Source organism: Pseudophryne corroboree, chromosome 6, assembly GCF_028390025.1.
Source record: "Pseudophryne corroboree isolate aPseCor3 chromosome 6, aPseCor3.hap2, whole genome shotgun sequence".
NCBI classification, from domain to species: domain Eukaryota; kingdom Metazoa; phylum Chordata; class Amphibia; order Anura; family Myobatrachidae; genus Pseudophryne; species Pseudophryne corroboree.
Genome location: NC_086449.1, coordinates 114,447,531 through 114,461,686, shown reverse-complemented (window position 1 = coordinate 114,461,686; position 14,156 = coordinate 114,447,531). Strand labels below are relative to the sequence as shown.

At 47.0% G+C, this 14,156-nt stretch overlaps 1 protein-coding gene across 5 annotated transcripts in view; it reads left to right on the top strand.

Moving 5' to 3' along the window:
- LOC134936598 (putative adhesion G protein-coupled receptor E4P) overlaps positions 1-14,156 on the top strand; it is a 317,217-nt gene that overhangs the window by 229,890 nt on the left and 73,171 nt on the right. The window lies entirely within an intron of this gene.

Sequence of the window (14,156 nt, the reverse complement as noted above, 5' to 3'; positions counted from 1 at the left end):
CTTAACCACACAAGCAGTATGCCTTTACCGGGACATGGGCACCTGACCTGGCAGTGTGCTCATACATACACACAACACATTAAAACTGACATCTGGCCACCTGACTTCCCCCATTCTACCCTTGTAACTTAATTTGCTTCACATCACCCTACCAGGACATGGACACCAGAAATGCAGATGCCAACAGAACATAACGCTACTCTACTGCCCGAGAAAGCACAGCAACTGACCTGAACCAAGTTCACCCTTCCTGACATACCCACCCACCCCAACACACCCATATACCCACCTACCGCAGCACACTGCCAGGACACACACAAACGCCCACCATCACTCACCCACTCATTAATCCACCTTGCTTATCTTTCATACGGACAAAACCAAGTGCCTGCCATTTACCGTAACACATTCATTGGACCCAACTTCCCCCCACTATAAGAACCATCCACCCATTCTGCCACCCATGTACCTTGCCAACCTTTTTCCCCATTGGGTTATAGTGATATGGGACAGGGAGAGAGGGAGAGAGAGAGAGAAAGAGAGAGAGCGAGAGAGAGAGAGAGAGAGAGAAAAGACAAAGGAGAGACCCTGTAAAGGGAAAGAGAGTGACAAATGGAGGGATGGACATTGGGATGAAGAGAGAGAGAGACATTGGGGAAAGAGACAAGGTGAGGGAAAGAGCGCTACTTGGAGGGAGGAGAGAGTGATAGGAAGGAAAAAGGAGTGTAATGAAAAATAATGCAAAATGGGGGATGGAGAGAGCAACACAGGGGATGGAGAGAGTGAAACAGTGTAAGAAGATAAAAATACAGTATGGGGAGGGAGAGAGAAAGACACACACACACACACAGGAGGAAAGGGAAAAATGGGGAAGGGAGGCAGGGAGGGTGAGAGAAACATGGGGGGGGAAGGGAGATGAGAAGATTGGGGAATAGATAGTAGCTAATGACCTGGTGAATGATAGATCCAACATACTAGTATATAAATATTTGTTTGTGTAGTGAAATCAGTACTCAGGGAACAGAAGAGCTGCTGTTACTGCTAGACATAATGGGGGAAATTCAAATGTTTGAAAAGTCAGTTGGTAGTCTGTATTTTCCTATCTAATAAACAGGAAAAAACAGACATCCTACCGACTTTTCAAACATTTGAATCTCCCCCTAAGAATGACAACTTATTGTTTTATCAGTCAATATTGCAGGGTGGTGTCATTTAGAAAAATGAAAAAAAAAAAAAAAGATGTGGAGGCAAAGGACACTTTTTGGAGTAAATGCACCTATATTCCCACAATGCACCTTGCTATAGTTTTCAGTGCATCAGTACAGGTACAGTGCTGTAATGTTCTGTGGGGCTTCACATGGTCATAGGAGTGCGTATTCTGACACAAGAAAATGCTCCACTTTAACATATTGCATTCTATCAAACATTAAATGAGTGTAAAGTAGAAATCAGGGCTGTTGTTACTGCTTACGCACCCATCATAGGATGCATACAAATTTCTTTAAAGCCACCCGATATTGGGGGTCATTCCGACCTGATCGCAGTCTGACATTTTTTGCAGCGCAGCGATCAAGTCACTACTGGGCATGCGTATGCACTGCAATGTGCAGGTGCGTTGTACGGGTACAAAGCAGATCGTTGCTGTGTGATGGGTTTAACAAAGAATCCATTCGCACAGCCGATTGCAAGGAGATTGACAGGAAGAAGGCGTTTATGGGTGTCAACTGATCGTTTTCTGGGAGTGTTTGTAAAAACACAGGCGTGTCCAAGCGTTTGCAGGGCGGGTGTCTGACGTCAATTCCGGGACCAGACAGGCTGAAGTGATCGCAACAGCTGAGTAAGTTCAGACCTACTCAGAAACTGCACAAAATGTTTTTGCAGAGCTCAGCAGCACACGCGTTCACACACTTGCAAAGTGAAAATACACTCTCCTATGGGCGGCGACTATGCATTTGCGCGGCTGCTAAAAACAGCTAGTGAGCGATCAACTCGGAATGACCCCCCATATACCTGCTATATTTTTTTATATACTGAATTTTTTTTAAACAAAAACAAGTTGTCATGAAAATAAGCAAAGCCAGAATAAAATTAAACCTCATTGTTTATTCTGAAGGAATTGAATACAGATATTATGAATCACCTGTTACCCAAAATTGCAGTATGCATGAAACCAAATACCAGAGAAAACATCAGAACTGTAATCGTGCAGAAGAAGGTTCTAGTTTTATATATGGACAGAACACAACCAGCATAGCAGAAATTTCAATAAACTATTGCTCACTAACTTGCGGTTCAGAGAAGAGTTTGGCAATACAATAACAAGTCCATTCCATCAGCAGATGTTGGCAGGGAAATGAGACAGTCCATTACAGTGCTGTAACTAGACATTTTAGCGCTGTATGCAAGAAATGGCATTGGCGCCCCCCTCCTCATTATTTAAAATAGGGGCAGTGGCTTCATGGGGAAGAGGTGTAGCCACAAAATAATATCAATTCATATTACGGTGCACAGTAGTCTCCATTATTCAAATTACGCCGCACAGTAGCGCCACTACACCAACTAGAGCCCCTTTTTACACATTACGGCAGACAGCGTCCCCTTTCACACATTACGGCAGACAGCGTCCCCTTTTTACACATTACGGCAGACAGCGTCCCCTTTTTTACACATTACGGCAGACAGCGTCCACCTTTTACACATTACGGCAGACAGCGTCCACCTTTTACACATTACGCCAGACAACGTCCACCTTTTACACATTACGGCAGACAACGTTCACCTTTTACACATTATGACAGAGTCCCCTTTTTTACACATTATGGCAGACAGTCCCCCTTTTTACACATTACTGCAGACAGACCCTTTTTACACATTACGGCAGACAGAGCCCCCTTTTACACATCTCCTGTAGGTAACAGAACAGGGTGTGCAGACAAGTTCTGTACTGCTGCATAGTTGGGATACCCAGAACACAAAACCCACCCACCTATACCTGCAGTGGGGATTATGGGTAGGCTCCAGGAGTAGATAATTTCCCCTATTAGCCAGCTCCAGATGAGAGGGCTTTGGAGGGCTCCATAATCACTGCTTTCCCCACCCGATATCAGGTTGATTGGTGGTCAACCATAATCACAGTCTTAGCTGGTACCTGGAGGAGTAGGGCAGGGACAACAGTGGCAGCACATGGGAAGCGGTGCTGGGATACTGGGGATGACGCAGCCCGAAGTACAAGGAAAGTTTGATTGCTGAACAGTCCTCCTACTCCTCCCCCTGTGTCACACTCACCTCTCGCTGCTGCTGGTGTCCCACACGGGTCCTCTCCGGTACATTGGCAGCTGATCAGGTACCACGTTTCTCTTAAGTAATTTGTCCACCGGCATCAGCAGAGCTGTACCACTTCTCACACACCGTAAATCCCTGGCTCTGCACACCAGTTTTTTACTGGATGTAACAATGCAGCCGCCATTTACAGATATGCTGCCCCGCTCGCAGGACGCCAGGCACAGTGGAGGGCAGGGGAGAGGTTGGACTGTACTATACCAGTAAAATAACATTAATGACAAGCACACTAATGTGTGTATAATATGCCCAAGGAAATGTATAAACTGGACTTATTTAAAGTACAATGACTATATTGGACAGAGCTTGATCAAATAGGTCAGGTAAGTAGAAGGAAGCTTTCACGCAGAATGACGCCAGGAATTTCTGCTTTCCTCAATCATTTCTAAGACATTGGATTGTGGATGAGAGGATCCCTTGGCATTTCTACGTGAAACGAGAGTGCTTCTGCTGTCGGCTCCCATACAGTGTAACCATTAAATGGGGCCGATGAGAGAGCACTGAAAAAAGGAAGTAGCAAGAAATCAAGTAGATAGTGTAGTCTAATACCACGTTCACACTGACAATTAGCGGGTTGCACCCGGGACTCATGCACGAGTCCTTCCCGGCAGGGCCGGTGCAAGGTTTCTAGGCACCATAGGCAAAGCTACACAATACTCTCCCCCCCCCCCCCCCCCCCTACTCACACAGACTTAGTACATACTGGAAATGTGGTAAAAACTCCATAACTTGGTTTTTACCACATTTTCCCATTAGTGCATTCCGCAGGTTGGGTATGGTATACTGGCAGTCAGGATGCCGGTGGTCAGAATACTGATCCCGGCATTCTGACTGGCTAAAATCCGACAGGGAAGCTTAGGTAAGAGAACCCTAATCCACCCCCTAACCCTCTTTCCCTGCAGCCTAAACCTATCTCTAATTTCCCCTCCCGCAGCCTAACCCTATCTCTCACTTCCCACAGCCTAACCCTAACCTTCCCTTCCACAGCCTAACCCCCCACCCCCACCCCCTGCAGCCTAACCCTAACCAAACTTTTGTTTGGGATTCTGGCTGTCGGAATGCCACCGTCGGCATTCTGACAGGTTTCAGGATTCCGCAGCTGGCATTCTGACCACAAGGATGCTGAACGCCGGGATCCTAGCAACATCCCCATCCCGCCAAGTGTGCTGACTCTTAGGGGGATATTCAAATGTTTGAAAAGTCAGTTGGATGTCTGTTTTTCCTATCTAATAGACAGGAAAAAACAGACACCCAACTGACTTTTCAAACATTTGAATTCCCCCCTTAGTGGAACTTCAGGGCAGGTTGCTGCTGTAATGCTGCAGGTGTACCCAGGCTGTGCAAGAACAGCTAGACAAGGGATGGATTAAGCCTTCAGGAGGCCTGTGGCACTTAAGACAGGAGGTCCCTCTCCATCATGTCAGATCCACATTCTTGGCTGTGCCTATCAGGCACCTTTCCACAGCTTTGAGCATTTGGGAAATACAGTCAAACCTCCAAAGACTGCAGTTTGCAAAGTTTTTTTTATTGCATTTTAGTGTTATTTCTCTGACGTCCTAGTGGATGCTGGGAACTCCGTAAGGACCATGGGGAATAGACGGGCTCCGCAGGAGACTGGGCACTCTAAAGAAAATATTAGGTACTATCTGGTGTGCACTGGCTCCTCCCTCTATGCCCCTCCTCCAGACCTCAGTTAGAATCTGTGCCCGGCCAGAGCTGGGTGCTCCTAGTGGGCTCTCCTGAGCTTGCTAGTAAAGAAAGTATTTGTTAGGTTTTTTATTTTCAGTGAGCTTCTGCTGGCAACAGACTCACTGCTACATGGGACTAAGGGGAGAGAAGCAAACCTACCTGCTTGCAGCTAGCTTGTGCTTCTTAGGCTACTGGACACCATTAGCTCCAGAGGGTTCGAACACAGGCACCTGTCCTCGATCGTCCGTTCCCGGAGCCGCGCCGCCGTCCCCCTCGCAGAGCCAGAAGAACAGAAGCTTGAAGACGACGAAATCGGCGACTGAAGACTCCTGTCTTCATTAAGGTAGCGCACAGCACCGCAGCTGTGCGCCATTGCTCCCAGCACACTTACACACTCCGGTCACTGTAGGGTGCAGGGCGCTGGGGGGGGGGGGGGGGGGGCACCCTGGGCTGCAATTGTGGTACCTTTTGGCATAACAATACATATATATGGTCTGGCACTGTATATATGTAAAAACCCCCGCCAATTTTTTTACACAGAAAGCGGGACAGAAGCCCGCCACTGAGGGGGCGGGGCCTTCTTCCTCAGCACACCAGCGCCATTTTTTCTTCACAGCTCCCCAGGCTCTCCCCTGCAGTATCCAGGTACAAGACGGGTTAAAAAGAGAGGGGGGGGCACATAAATTTAGGCGCAAATAAGACTTATAAAGCAGCTATTGGGTAAATCACTTATTGTCAGTCAAAATCCCTGTGTTATATAGCGCTGTGGTGTGTGCTGGCATACTCTCTCTCTGTCTCCCCAAAGGACTTTGTGGGGTCCTGTCCTCAGTCTGAGCATTCCCTGTGTGTGTGCGGTGTGTCGGTACGGCTGTGTCGACATGTTTGATAAGGAGGGTTACGTGGAGGCGGAGCAAGGGCAGATAAGTGTGGGGTCCCCCCGTCGGGGGCCGACACCTGATTGGATGGATATGTGGAAGGTCTTAAACGACAATGTATGCTCCTTACATAAAAGGTTTGATGACGCTGCAGCCTTGGGACAGCCGGGGTCTCAGCCCGCGCCTGCCCAGGCGACTCAGAAACCTTCAGGGGCTCATAAACGCCCTATATATCAGATGGTTGACACAGATGTCGACACGGAGTCCGACTCCAGCGTCGACGATGATGAGGCACATTTACAGTATAAAATGACCAAAGCCATCCGATACATGATTTTTGCAATGAAAGATGTATTACACATTTCTGAGATTAACCCTGTTAATACCAAGAGGGTTTATATGTTTGGGGAGAAAAAGCAGCCAGTGACTTTTCCCCCATCTGATGAATTAAATGAGTTGTGTGAAGAAGCGTGGAGTTCCCCTGATAAGAAATTAGTGATTTCTAAGAGGTTACTGATGGCGTACCCTTTCCCGCCAACAGACAGGTTACGTTGGGAAACATCCCCTAGGGTGGACAAGGCGCTGACACGCTTATCTAAAAAGGTGGTCCTGCCGTCTCAGGATACGGCCGCCCTAAAGGAGCCTGCGGATAGAAAGCAGGAAGCTATCCTGAAGTCAGTGTATACACACTCTGGTACTCTACTGAGACCTGCTATTGCTTCAGCCTGGATGTGTAGTGCTGTAGCAGCGTGGACAGATACTCTGTTAGACGACATAGATTCCCTCGAGAGAGATACTGTTTTGCTAACCCTGGGCCATATCAAAGACGTTGTCTTATATATGCGGGATGCTCAGAGGGACATTTGCCTGCTGGGCTCTAGAATTAATGCTATGTCCATTTCTGCCAGGAGGGTCTTATGGACGCGGCAATGGACAGGAGATGCTGATTCTAAAAAACACATGGAGGTTTTGCTTTATAAGGGTGAGGAATTGTTTGGGGACGGTCTGTCGCACCTCGTGTCTACAGCGACAGCTGGAAAGTCAACTTTCTTGCCTCAGGTTTCCTCACAGCCTAAGAAAGCACCGTATTATCAAATGCAGTCCTTTCGTTTCCAGAAAGGCAAGAGAGTCAGGGGCGCATCCTTTCTTGCCAGAGGCAAGGGTAGAGGTAAGAAGCTGCACCATGCAGCCAGTTCCCAGGAACAAAAGTCCTCCCCTGTTTCCACTAAGTCCACCGCATGACGTTGGGGCTCCACAGGCGGAGCCAGGTGCGGTGGGGGCGCGTCTCCGAAACTTCAGCAGCCAGTGGGTTCGCTCACAGGTGGATCTCTGGGCCATACAAATTGTATCTCAGATATACAAGCTGAAATTCGAAGCGACCCCCCCCCCCCCCCCCCCCCGCCGTTACCTCAAATCAGCCTTGCCAGCTTCCCCCATGAAAAGGGAGGTAGTGCTGGCGGCAATTCACAAGCTGTACCTCCAGCAAGTGATTGTCAGGGTCCCCCTCCTTCAACTGAATTTAAAATCCTTGAACACTTATATAAAGAAATTCAAGTTCAAAATGGAATCGCTCAGAGCGGTTATTACAAGCCTGGAAGAGGGGGATTTTATGGTGTCGCTGGACATCAAAGATGCTTACTTGCATGTCCCCATTTATCCACCTCACCAGGAGTACCTCAGATTTGTGGTACAGGACTGTCATTACCAATTCCAGACGTTGCCGTTTGGCCTGTCCACGGCACCGAGAATATTTACCAAGGTAATGGCCGAAATGATGATACTCCTTCGGCAGAAGGGAGTTATAATTATCCCGTACTTGGACGATCTCCTCATAAAGGCGAGGTCCAGGGAGCAGTTGTTGATCAGCGTAGCACTCTCTCCGGAAGTGTTGCAACAGCACGGCTGGATTCTGAATGTTCCAAAGTCGCAGCTGATTCCTACGACGCGTCTGCTTTTCCTGGGTATGATTCTGGACACAGAACTGAAGAAGGTGTTTCTCCCGGTGGAGAAGGCCCAGGAATTAGCATCTCTGGTCAGGGACCTCCTGAAACCAAAACAGGTATCGGTGCATCACTGCACGCGAGTCCTGGGAAAGATGGTGGCTTCATACGAAGCCATTCCCTTCGGCAGGTTCCATGCGAGGATCTTTCAGTGGGATCTGTTGGACAAGTGGTCCGGATCGCATCTTCAGATGCATCGGCTGATCACCCTGTCCCCAAGGGCCAGGGTGTCTCTTCTGTGGTGGCTGCAGAGTGCTCACCTTCTCGAGGGCCGCAGGTTCGGCATACAGGACTGGGTCCTGGTGACCACGGATGCAAGCCTCCGAGGGTGGGGGGCAGTCACTCAGGGAAGAAACTTCCAAGGGCTGTGGTCAAGTCTGGAGACTTCTCTACATATAAATATACTGGAACTAAGGGCCATTTACAACGCCCTGAGTCAAGCAGAGCCCCTGCTTCGAAACCGGCCAGTGCTGATTCAGTCAGACAACATCACGGCGGTCGCCCATGTGAACCGCCAGGGCGGCACAAGAAGCAGGATGGCAATGGCGGAAGCCACAAAGATTCTTCGATGGGCGGAGAATCACGTGCAAGCACTGTCAGCAGTGTTCATTCCGGGAGTGGACAACTGGGAAGCAGACTTCCTCAGCAGACACGACCTCCACCCGGGAGAGTGGGGACTTCATCAAGAAGTCTTCCAACTGATTGCAAACCGATGGGAACTGCCACAGGTGGACATGATGGCGTCCCGACTCAACAAAAAGGTAAAAAAATATTGCGCCAGGTCAAGGGACCCTCAGGCGATAGCTGTGGACGCCCTAGTGACACCATGGGTGTACCAGTCGGTATATGTGTTTCCTCCTCTTCCTCTCATACCCAAGGTACTGAGAATAGTAAGAAAGAGAGGAATAAGAACAATACTCATTGTTCCGGATTGGCCAAGAAGGACTTGGTACCCGGAACTGCAAGAAATGCGCACAGAGGACCCATGGCCTCTGCCTCTCAGACAGGACCTGCCGCAACAAGGGCCCTGTCTGTTCCAAGACTTACCGCGGCTGCGTTTGACGGCATGGCGGTTGAACGCCGGATCCTAGCGGAAAAAGGCATTCCGGATGAAGTTATTCCTACGCTGATAAAGGCTAGGAAAGACGTGACAGCAAAGCATTATCACCGTATATGGCGAAAATATGTTGCTTGGTGTGAGGCCAGGAAGGCCCCTACAGAGGAATTCCAGCTGGGTGGTTTCCTGCACTTCCTATGGTCAGGGGTGACTATGGGCCTAAAATTGGGGTCCATAAAGGTCCAGATTTCGGCCCTCTCCATTTTCTTTCAAAAAGAACTGGCTTCACTGCCTGAGGTTCAGACGTTTGTTAAGGGAGTGCTGCATATTCAGCCCCCTTTTGTGCCACCAGTGGCACCCTGGGATCTTAACATTGTGTTGGATTTCCTGAAATCCCACTGGTTTGAGCCACTTAGGACCGTGGAACTAAAGTATCTCACGTGGAAAGTGGTCATGCTGTTGGCCTTAGCTTCGGCTAGGCGTGTGTCGGAATTGGCGGCTTTGTCATGTAAAAGCCCATATCTGATCTTCCATATGGACAGGGCAGAATTGAGGACTCGTCCCCAATTTCTCCCAAAGGTGGTATCATCGTTTCATTTGAACCAACCTATCGTGGTGCCTGCGGCTACTCGGGACTTGGAGGACACCAAGTTACTGGACGTAGTCAGGGCTTTGAAAATATATGTTTCCAGAACGGCTGGAGTCAGGAAGACTGACTCGCTGTTTATCCTGCATGCACCCAACAAGCTGGGTGCTCCTGCTTCAAAGCAAACTATTGCGCGCTGGATCTGTAGCACGATTCAGCTGGCTCATTCTGCGGCTGGATTGCCACATCCAAAATCAGTAAAAGCCCATTCCACAAGGAAGGTGGGCTCTTCTTGGGCGGCTGCCCGAGGGGTCTCGGCTTTACAACTTTGCCGAGCGGCTACTTGGTCGGGTTCAAACACATTTGCAAAGTTCTACAAGTTTGATACCCTGGCTGAGGAGGACCTTGTGTTTGCTCATTCGGTGCTGCAGAGTCATCCGCACTCTCCCGCCCGTTTGGGAGCTTTGGTATAATCCCCATGGTCCTTACGGAGTTCCCAGCATCCACTAGGACGTCAGAGAAAATAAGAATTTACTCACCGGTAATTCTATTTCTCGTAGTCCGTAGTGGATGCTGGGCGCCCGTCCCAAGTGCGGACTTTCTGCAATACGTGTATATAGTTATTGCTTAAATAAGGGTTATTGTTATGAGCCATCCGTTGAGTGAGGCTCAGTTGTTGTTCATACTTTTAACTGTGTAAGGTTATCACAAGTTGTACGGTGTGATTGGTGTGGCTGTTATGAGTCTTACCCTGGATTCCAAAAATCCTTTCCTTGTAATGTCAGCTCTTCCGGGCACAGTTTCCCTAACTGCGGTCTGGAGGAGGGGCATAGAGGGAGGAGCCAGTGCACACCAGATAGTACCTAATCTTTTATTTAGAGTGCCCAGTCTCCCGCGGAGCCCGTCTATTCCCCATGGTCCTTACGGAGTTCCCAGCATCCACTACGGACTACGAGAAATAGAATTACCGGTGAGTAAATTCTTATTTTCCCCCCGCCCCACCCCATCTCCCTCACAGAAAGGTGCCACTAGCCATGTACCTGCCCTAGCTGGGGTGCCCATATTTGTAGTCACTTATCTGCGTGAAGCAGGGCAAGGAGAACATACTGCTTGATGTGCAGACAACAGAGGGTGTAATGTAGCCAGGGAGAGAGGAGACAGGATCACTACCTCCTTGAGCTTAGCCCAGTCCTATGTTGGTTGCACAGAGTAATAACTTTCTAGAGACACTGCACTGCATTCCTTCCCCACCACCTCCGACCTCCAGTCACAGCACAGCCTAACAGTCTAATGAATCATGCAAAGAGGCTGCCGCTGATCTCCGTAGATCACAGGGGGAAAGGGGTGGCGGGGGGTGGCGGATGATAGTGTAAATGGATGTAACCTGTCAGTGCTGCAGCTTCTGTGCCGGCTGTTACCACAGGTGGGCGGCTACGACATCCCTGCTCCTCATCTGTTAAGGAAGTAATATAGCTAGCACTCATCAGCACCGTGCAGCGCCGCCCTCCAGTGGCCGGCGCTCATAGGCAGCTGCCTAAAGCTGCCTAATGGTAGCACTGGCCCTGCTTCCCGGGTGCAACCCGCTTGAGACCCCGTTCAGAGTGGTGGCCCGACACTGCATATTGCCGTGTCGATGACGTCACCGGGTCACATGCGGGGGCGGCGCTTGGAGATCAGATGATCTACAAGCGCCGCCCGCACCTATAGTGTGAATTGGTCCCGGATCGCATCGATTCGGGAACACCGTTCACACTTGCGCCTCACCCGGTATTGACCCGGGAATAACCCTTCTTTATTCCCGGGTTGAAATACCGGGTCAGATGACCCGGGAACTTGCCAGGACCCCCGTTCATACTGCAAATAAATCTGGCTTACTGCGCGTTCACGTGCAATAACCTGGATTTTTAAAGGCAGTGTGAACGTGGTATTACATAGTTACATAGTTACATAGTTGTTGAGGTTAAAAAAAGACAGATGTCCATCGGGTTCAACCTGTATAATAAATATTTTTTATTTGTTTGTTTTTTTAATCTTAATTAAATGCTGTATCCTTGGATATTTTTTTCCGCTAGGAATTTATCTAATCCATTTTTAAACGTATTTATTGAGTCCACCATTACTACCTTCTTTGGTAAAGAATTCCAAATCTTTACTGTTCTTACTGTGAAGAACCCTTTTCTCCTTTGTGTATGGAATTTTTTTTCTTCTAACCTCCGGGGGTGTCCTCGTGTCCTCTGTAGTGTTTTTTTTTTATAAACAAATCATTTGATAAATACTTGAATTGTCCCTTAATGTATTTATAAATATTATTAATGTCCCCTCTCGGTCACCTCTTTTCCAGTGTAAATAAATCTAACCTTTTAAGTCTTTCCTCATAATCCAGTGCCTCTAACCCCTTAACCAATTTGGTGACTCGCCTCTGAACCTTTTCGAGCTCCAAGATATCTTTTTTTATAGTGAGGTGCCCAGAACGGTACACAATATTCCAGGTGTGGCCGCACCAATGATTTATACAGTGGCAGTATTACACGCTCATCCCTTGTCTCCATTCCCTGTTGTATGCATGCTAATACCTTATTTGCTTTTGTTGCTGCATTTTGACATTGCAAACTGCTACCAAGTTTATTGTCGATGAGCACCCCCAAATCTTTTTCAACTACTGTTATCCCTACATTTTCCTCATTTAGTTTATAGACAGCCTGATTGTTCTTAGTCCCAAAGTGCATAACTTTACATTTGTCTGTATTGAACCTCATTCTCCATTTATCTGCCCAGACCTCAAGTGTAGATAAGTCATTCTGCAGAGACTCAACATCCTTGTCTGAATTAATTACTCTACATAGCTTAGTATCATCTGCGAAAATTGATACTGTGATTTCCAGTCCCTCTCCAAGGTCATTAATGAATATATTAAACAACAATGGTCCGAGTACTGAACCCTGTTGTAATCCACTGAGCACTGGAGCCCATTCAGAGTACATCCCATTAATCCCCACTCGCTGTTCCCTATTGAACAGCCAATTATTCACCCAAGTACAAATAGTTTCCCCTACACCAAGCTCCCTTAATATGAGAATTAGTCGCTTATGTCGAATTTTGTCAAAGGCCTTAGCGAAGTCCAAAAAGATCACATCCACTGCATGACCCTGATCAATATTATCGCTCACTGTCTCGTAGAAGCTTATTAAGTTAGTTTGACAGGATCTGTCCTTCACAAAACCATGCTGATTCCTAGTAATAACCTTGGAGGTATCCAAGTACTCAAGTATGCTGTCCCTTAATATACCTTCCAGTAATTTCCTCACTAAAGATGTCAAACTTACCAGTCTATAGTTACATGGATGAGTTTTAATACCCTTTTTAAATATTGGGACTACCTCTGCTATACGCTAGTCCTTTGGTATCACTCCTGATCTAACTGACTCTCTGAAAATCAAATATACGGGTCTCGATATCCCTACATTAAGTTCCATAAAAACCCTGGGGTGCAGTCCATCCGGCCCAGGAGATTTATTTATCTTAATTTTACTTAGTCTCTCCCGGACTACTTGTTTATCCTAGAACCTAGCATCAGGTCGTTTTCATAGCTTATGTTATGCTCTACTCTCGTCAACCTGTCCTCATTCGTGAATACTGATGAAAATAATTTATTAAATAAATCTGCTTTATCCCTATCAACATTAATCAAGACATCCAACTCACCCTTTAAAGGCCCAATATTCTCCCTTTTTAACCCTTTTCCATTTATGTACTTAAAAAACTTTTTGGAGTTTGTTATACACGCCTTTGCGATTTGTTTTTTGTTTTCTATTTTTGCTGCTCTGATTTCTTTTTTGCATTTTTTGTTACATTCCTTGTAGAACTGGAATGATTCCACCATTCCGTCAGACTTAAATGCTTTTAAAGCACGCCTTTTATTATCCATTTGTTCCTTGACCCTTTTATTAAGCCACATCGGTTTGAATTTCCTACTCCTGTTTTTGATGACTTTGGGAATATACAAATTAGTTTACTTATTGAGCGTAGTTGTAAAAAACATTCCACATTTTAGCAGTATTCTTACCTTGCAATACAATTTCCCAATTGATGTTCCTCATTGCTTGTTTCAGCAAAATGAAATTGACTTTCTTAAAGTAAAAAGTTTCATTTAGACCCTTGTATTGTTGTTTTTGAAAACTGATATCGAATGTGATCATATTGTGATTGCTATTTCCTAGAGTCTCCCCTACTTTAGTATTTGATATTATTTCCTCATTATTAGTTAGTACTAGGTCCAGTACAGCCCTTTGCCTAGTTGGTTCCCCGATTACCTGAGTCAAGTAGTGATCTTTAAGCATGTTTAAGAACCTGTTACCTCTAGTTGTATTTACTGTTTTGGTGTTCCAGTTTATGTCTGGGTAATTAAAGTGCCCAACAATAATGACGTCCCCCATACCTGCAGCTTTTTCGATTTGCTGCCAGAGTAGTAATTCCTCAGACACACTAATATCTGGTGGTTTATAGCATGTCCCTATTAGAAGTTTTTCTGTATCTTTACCCCCACTCGAAGTCTCAACCCACAATGACTCCACGTTATCTCCAGTCCCCTCATAAATGACTTCCTTTAAATA